General features: G+C 43.6%; 1 pseudogene; it reads left to right on the forward strand.

The window, feature by feature from the left end:
• Positions 1 to 503: 503 nt before the first annotated feature.
• On the forward strand, positions 504 to 3,505 carry LOC149975952 (protein ZBED8L-like; annotated as a pseudogene).
• Positions 3,506 to 8,220: the final 4,715 nt, after the last annotated feature.

Raw genomic sequence — 8,220 nt, forward strand, 5'->3', positions numbered from 1 at the left:
GATCCCACAACTGAAGGTGGGAAAAAGGGCTGCCTAAGTATGATCTCCAATCAGAGACAACGATAGACAGCTGCCTCTGATTGGGAACCATACCCGGCCTACAAAGAAATAGAACAATTAGATTTGCCCACCCAAGTCACACCCTGACCTAACCAAATAGAGAATAAAAAAGGCTCTCTAAGGTCAGGGTGTGACAAGTATTTGGCGATTGGCGTGTAGGCCATTTGCTGCATGGACAGTTAGGCCCTAAAATTTAAGCTTATTATGTACATTTATGGATGTTAAGGTATTCTTTTCTCTTTATTCAATCCGCCCACCACCTACCCGCCCTTCATTGACATAACCACATAGGTCAACCCGTGCATCACTACAGTGAGCATAATTTCACATGAATTGTATGAGTGTATTTCCACATCTGTCACTAGAGGATGCAGCCATCAACCTAAAGACTTATACAGGACAGAACATTGCTGTAATGGGACAGTTTACTGTAAAACTGAGCTATGAGGATCAAAGTGAGGATCTACCACTCATAGTTGTTAAAGGTTCTGGACCAGCTTTATGTGGAAAGAACTGGTTACAAAAGCTGAACTAGAAACAAATTAAGCATGTAAGTACAACTTAAATAAATGCTTGAAAATGCTAAATCTATTCAGGAAGTGTTGGAGATGGTGGTGCAGACATAGATCATCTCCACATCACCTGGTAGGAGCGGCCTGCCAGGTAGGATGCAATCCAAGAGTGTGCAGAGCTTGACACGCCCAGCCCTGAGAGGGTGGAGAGGAGGATTTGATGGTTCATGTGTCAAAGGCAGTGGATAGATCTAGGAAGATGAGAACAGAAGAGAGAGAGAGTCAGCGTTGGCAGTGTGGATAGCCTCCAGAACACAGAGAATAGCAGTCTCGGTTAGGGTCAAGAAGACTGTTCTGAGGCAGATAACGAGAGACTTGATCAGAGACAGCAGGCTCAAGTGTTTTGGAAAGAAAAGAAAGAAGGAATGCAGGTTTATAGTTTTTGATGTCAGGTGAGTTGAGTGTTGGTTTCTTGAGGAGGGGAGTGACTTGGGCCATTTTGAAGCCAGTGGTCAGGGATGAGTTGATGAGGGAAGTGAGGAATGGGAGAAGGTCTCCAGAGATGGTGTAGCAAAGGTAAGAGAATATGGGGTTTAGATGGCAGGTTATCGGGCGGCTAGACCTCACTAGTCGCAGGATTTAATCTGGAGAAGAGGTCAAGTTCTGTAGGGTAGTTCTGTGTGAGTGGGACCAGTGGACTCAATAGGCTGAGTGAATGAGGAGTGGATGTCGTCAACCTTATTTTCAAAGTGGTTGAAAAAGTCGTCCTCAGAGAGGGAGGAGGGCGAGAGGGGGTTGGTAGGATTAAGGAGAGAGGAGATGGTAAAAAAAATAGTTTTCTAGGGTTAGAGGCAGAAGCTTGAAATTTAGAGTGATATAAAGTGGCTTTAGCAGATGAAGAGTAGGTAGAGAGGAGGGAGTGAAAGGATGATATGTCCTGCGGGAGTTTAGTTTTCCTCCATTTTCACTCAGCTGCCCGTAATCCTGTTCTGTAAACTAGCAATGAGTCACTCAGCCACGGAGCAGGAGGGGAGGGCCAAACCGGCCGGGTGGAAAAGGGACTGTGCGAGTCATAGGTTGCGGAAAGGGAGGAGAGTCGGGTCGAAGACGCAAAATCAGGAGAGGAGGAAGAAGGATTTAGCAGAAGGGAGAGATGATAAGATGGAAGAAGAGAGAGTAGTGGGAGAGAGAGAGAGCAAAGATTGTGATGGACTGAGTGGCTAGGGTTGAAGGAAAGGGAGACAGAAAAGGAAACAAAGTAGTGTTCAAAGACCTGGGCCCAGATTCACAAAACACTTCTTACGCAAAAACTTAAGAAACATCTTAAGAAAAAAAAGTTCATTAGATTTAATGATTTTATTACGAAATTCTCAAAGATCTTCTTACAAAACAAATGTTTGTTGCTAGGTAACCATTTTAACTAGCTATCTAGCTAGCAATGGCAATTATGTTAGCATATTTCTTACTAAGATTACTATTCTAAAACATGTTCTTGGGTTTAAAATAATCAATACTGAAACTTTCAGATTAAGTTCGTGTGAAAAAACATGTTCACTGCCCAGAGAGCGAGAGAGCGAGAGCGAAATATATACCTAAGATCACACAGGACAGCAGATAAGACAGGAGAATTACAACAGATAGGAAAGACTGACCCTAGCCCCTGGCACACAAACTATTGCAGCATCGATACTAGGGGTCGGGGGACACTGTCCAAAGTTAGCCCTGAACAGGGACAACCAGGCAGTATATAACCCCACTCACTTTTCCAAAGCACAGCCCCCACACCAAAGGGCTATCAACAGTCCAGTAACTTACCCCATTGAGACAAGGCTGAGTATAGCCCACGAAGATCTTCCCCACTGCGAGTCGGCGTCTCTCACATGGATCGGCAGACCATTCCATAAATATGTTCCTCTATAGGAGAAAGCCCTGACTCCAGCTGTTTGCTTAGAAATTCTAGGGGCAGAATCAGAGGAGGCCACCCACGATGATCTGCTTCCCAAAGATGTGTGCTGGCTGAGTCAAGGAAAAGCGGTGGAGGGATTCTGTGAGCTGCATGATCACCTTCACATTCTGGAAATTGAGGAATTGTCTCTCCAATGTTGCTTTTTTGGCTGACATATTCTGTCACTTAAACAGGTTAAATCTGCATTTACAAGGAAGCGGGAAAACAGTCATGGACATTGTGGGAAAATGTGGAGGCCTTTACTAGGAAGCTTGAGTTTTTCGATTTGGACTTGTCATCTGGAAGGCTACTGCACTTCAGCGCGCTGAAGAAATGACAGGCAGAGGGACCAGGCCGCAACATTGTCCCAGAAGTGATAGAAGATTTCATCAATCAGCTAAGGGACAACTTCTCCACCAGGTTTGAAGACTACAGCAGGCCCAAGGATATCATTGCGTTTCTACGTGATCCTCTCAGTCGCCCAGGTGGAGAATTCTCCTCCCTTGCTAAGAAAACAATACCCTTGCTGGATGAGGCCACAATTCAAACTGAGCTGATTGAATTCCAGACATCGAGCCAAATCAGCTATGCGCTCAGGAGTGCCGAGTCCCTGTGTGCGTTTTGGGTGGCATGCGCAGAGGAATACAGCACAATAAAGAAACTAACAATGTTTGGATCGACTTACACCTGCGAGTACACCATTTCCTCTATTAACACAATCAAGACTTACGACAGGAACTGGCTTTCACGTAAGTCATCCATCTCATTTGACATCCACCAGAACGTGTCTGAGCAGAAATGCAACTTTTCCCATTTAAGTAACTTAATAGCCTATATGACTTTATTTAATAAATACTAACAGTATTGTGAGTGCTTGTCCTATGGCTGTTTAGGTCTCCTGTTGACAGTATTTTCTGTTTGTTCTGTTGTTACAGGAGCAGGCCATCCCGAGACTCCCGGTACAGACGCAGACATTTACAGACCTTGACATTTTTTCTTTAAATTATTGTTTTATGTAGAATGCTCCATTTTTGGCCAGTTGCCTTTGTAAGTAAGCCTAATAATAACTTTAAAAAACACTTCTATTAGGCCACATTTTTTTCCCCTTGTGAAATATACGGTTAAGCCACATAAAAACCGGCTGAGGTAGGCTGTTTTATATAGGCCTAGGCTCGGAAGAAATAGATGATTAAGTTTTGTTATTTGAAAATTAAAATGAAGGTTGTTGCAAGCACTGTTCACCTATTGTTTGCGCAGCGTTTGCAGCTTTTGCGTTTCAGCACCACAAAATGGTCCGCTGACAGCTTTATTAGTTGACTGTCTCCCTCCTCCCTCCTGTCTCCCATTCTCCCTCCTCATGAATTAAGTTAAAAAGTAACTTTTGCATTATTTAGGTGGGGTAACTTCCTTCTTGGGACATTGTATTTGCGGCTATTTGCATCATGTGTCTGAGAATGTTAGTTACATTTTGTAAAAAATAATAATATTATTGCTAGCCCGATTTGTCCCACTGGCCTCCAGTTGAGGAATCCTGCCCAATGCAGCCACACAACTGCTCTCCCACCCTCTTACACATATTCACCCTCCCTCAAACATCCCAACCCTCACACATGCATTCACACACACACACAGAGAACAGTTAACATACATGCTATATTTCCCCCTTTGAATTGTCTTTTCAGTGTCCATGTAGCCCGTTGGCATCGGCTACTTCTATCGTTACTTCATAGAGAAGAACAGGGAAAGTAGAGTATAGATTGCACTGGGGGGAGGGGGAAATAATGTCTCAATTTACCATAAACGGGTCTTAGGTCTCACTATGTTCATCGCTTTTTCTCACTTCATCATCTTCTTGGTGCAGCGGACTCTCCTCTGCCCGTGAAGGTCTCCATTACACTCAGTGTTTGTAGGCCTTTTGACTGGAAAGGTTTCTTGCAGCTTGATTAGGGCTTCATCGGCGCCTGTGAATTCCATGCTTTGCATTCCCTTCCATTCCATACCCACAGCACTGCCGGGAAGTGGAGCTGATATTTAATCCCTTCTTTGTCCAGGGACTGTCTGATTGGAAGGTATTCCTTGTGTCTTTTTATCAGCTTAGCAGATAGGTCCTGGACGAATAGAATGGTCTGTCCTTGGATTTTGATCTCCTTTGATCTCCAACATTTCAGAATGTTGACTTTGGTCTGGTAGTTCCATAGTTTGATGATTACCATGCATGGCTGTTCAGCGTTCTTCTGCTTCACGCCGATTCTATGTCATCGTTCCAGCGATCTTCTGGTGATATACCCACGTCAAGTTCCTCTGATATCAGTTTGACCAAGTAGCCGGAAAGATCTCCTTTTTCCTAGTCTTCTGGTAACAACAACGTTCTCATATTGTTATGTCTCAATCTCTTTTTTTTTGCTGGTCCGGTTCATCGCTATTTTTGTTGTCTTGTTCGTTCATGTGCACTCCTTGATGGCACACCTTGATTGTGCATGTCTTACACGATAGCTACATTCTTTTTGAGCGCATCTACTTTCACAGATTGTAGCAGTTCATTTGTTTTTGGTGTGCATTGAGAGTATTTTTAGCTACGTTTCCCTGGGATAGCATTTAACTGTTCATTACCCTCGTTTGTGTCTCCAAGTTGTTACTTGTTGTAATTCGTGCCGCTGTGTAGTTTTACAAACTGATTGGTTTGCTTTTTTGGGGATATGTTGATTTACTAGGTTTAGAGGCTTGATTTGACCTTTGTTGTCTGATTTGTAACCACAGTTTTGTCGGTACAAAATGGAGCTACTTACACCCCTTGCCTCCGATTGGTACACGCATGCTCCTCTAAAAGTTTCTATCAGCGACACCAGTTGAGCATGCCAACAGCATTTCTTTCCAGAAGCCACCTGTATTTACTGGTGGCACAGACTCTGTTTCATCCTTTCCTACACTTAAATTGCTCTTGCCTGACGATTGCATCTGAAGCCGGGCTTGCAACTCGTTATCCTCACCATAAGGCAATAGTTCTCCTGTATGTTATGAGTACAACGAGAAGGCATAGTGTTACTTAGCGTTTTTGTCTGGTGGAGGTCCTGCATATCCATGTCCAGATAAAGCGTCCGGGGACAAAGCTAAGTGTAGGACAAAGCTAAGAAGTTAGTGTACTTGTTTGATAAAAAAAATCTTAAAAGTAAAATGTGAAAAGTTTGGCAGTTAGGAGAGTAGAAACAAACAGCCTATGGACCGATCAAAAACCTCTACCTTGTTTGGGGAGCACGATGGCCGCTGCACGCATTCGGCAGTGGGCCATCATCTTGTCAACGTATGACTACCGCATTGGTTAATCGGAACACGGAGCAACACTGATTTATCGCACTTTCCTTTACCTGAGACCAGTGACTCCGGAACCGAGGCAGTCAGCTCACATCCACACACTGCTAACAGAGCACTTCCAGGAAGCACCACTGAACACTACACAAGTAGCCAGAGCAACACGCACGGTCAGCAAGAACTCAAAAGTCTACAAATATATCATGAAGTTTGGCCTGAACCGGTTGAAGACAACTTGAAATCATTCTACATACAGAGGAATGAGCTGTCAGTGGAACAAAGTTCTGGGGCTCAAGAGTTATAATTCCAACTAACCTCGTGAAAATTAAAGCATTGGCTGAGCAAATCGTAACGGACATTAATTTCAAACGTATTCCAGACGTTCATGAGGCAGAACAAGATCCTGCACTCAAACAGCGCACCCAACTTCAAACGGGCTGGCAGACAGGAATGTTCAGACATAACAAAATGTCACGAAAAGCTTGCCGATACCACTCTGGACATCGAGGACAAGATCTCCTTGTTCTCACTGCAGTACTTACTGCAGTACACCGAACTGCACAACAGGACAAACACCTGCTGACTTGTTCTTGAGCAGACATGTTCGTACCAGACAGAATTTCATCAAACCAGCACAGCCAAAACTGTCCGCAGGACAAGGTACCGGCAAAAGTTCTGCCATGACCAACGTGCAGTGGAACGGTAATTCAGTGTGGAGGATGCCGTGTACTTGCAAAATACAACGGGAGGAGGACCGAGATGGATACCTGGGTTTGTCACACAGACAGGTCCGGTTTATTACATAGTGATAAGCAGAAACACAGACAGTCTACGACGACACTGGGATCAGCTGAGAGCACGAGTTGCTACTGACACCGGACATAACTGATGATCAGGGGTAAATGTGTGAGAACGAACGGGGGCACAACGACACTGTACAGGTAAAAGTCCACGTCAGTCTCACAGGGTCATCAGACCACACCAGCGTTACAGTCTGAAACACTCACGGTTATTAAAGACTTTTACACACTGATAAGAGACTGAAAAAATTACTTGTGATGAAAACAAATGTGTGGAAAATAAGGTTGTAAAAAAGAAACATGTTGTCAAACTGTTCATTTTTGATGACACATTGAAATGTTACAGGTTTAAAACAAATGCTCTTTTAGTCGTTTACAGTACAAAAGCTAAATGCTCTTTTAGTCGTTTACAGTACAAAAGCTAAATGCTCTTTTAGTTGTTTACAGTACAGTATAAGCATTTACCGGGAATGATTTGTTATCAAGACCAAAAGGGGGATAGAGTGTATTAGTAACTACATGGTTTAATTATGGTATTACATTATAGGGTTGATCGTAATATTGGGAGGATACAGCAGGATGCTGTACCTTAGTCAGGTCAAAGTACATTATGGGAATGCACGCAAATTCATTCTGTTATCAAACTTGATGCTAAACAGCATGGCTGTGTCTTGGCTTGTTAATATAGCACAGTATCTTTGAGAAACACTGAGTGGGGTCCATGTTGTTGTTGTTGCTATGGTTGCGATTTCACTTCGCAAGAATGTGAGAGCCACAATAAACTTCCACAGGTTTAGTTTAGATCCAACAATGGTCTGACCTAGTTCACATCCAAAATGTCTGGGCTCTCGGGATCCATGGCACATAGAGCCTCCACCAGTTTACTATTTCCCTAGCTAAAATCGTTAGGACATTTCCTCCAGCACGGCATCCAAAGTGCTGAAAAGCAGTCATTTAAACTCAACTACATAATCATGCTGACCCACTGTGCTTTCAACTACATACTTTTGCAGAGTTCTACTGATGAGTCTCTGTTGTTTGCTTAGAGCTGGTGTGCTCATGCCCTCCTGGCATTCACCCCTCATGCCCGACTTTGCCCCGAACGAATATACACAATGAACAGATTGTCAAACAGACAATGGTTCCTTTTGAGTTTCGGGGGATTTTTAAAACTCGTTATGTGTGTGTGTGTGTGTAAGAGAGATCCTAAGGTTTCACACTGTATCCATCGCTGGTTTCCTGACTGTGGGGTTCCACTATTGAGGCGAGTGCTGTCCTGTTTCTAGCCAACACTGCCTGCAGCTGTAGAAAAGGGAAAATTTCAAACCTGCACCATCCCGTTTCTGAACTTCTACAGACACGAATCAAACCATATGGTCCACATTGTGCTGAATGAACACATTTGATCACGATTCGGGAATAATATTTCAGTGTGGATTGAAAGGACCAAAGGTCAACCTAAGTTTAAATGGACCCACTAGTTGTGTCCCAAATGGCACCCAATTTCCTATATAGTGCAATACTTTTGTCAAAAGCAGAGCACTATGTAGGAACTAGGGTGCCATTTGGAACAAAACCACTATTCCAGGCAGATGCC

The sequence above is a fragment of the Oncorhynchus mykiss genome, chromosome 17 (genome assembly GCF_057628025.1).
Source record: "Oncorhynchus mykiss isolate SJ-2025 chromosome 17, ASM5762802v1, whole genome shotgun sequence".
Lineage (NCBI taxonomy): Eukaryota > Metazoa > Chordata > Actinopteri > Salmoniformes > Salmonidae > Oncorhynchus > Oncorhynchus mykiss.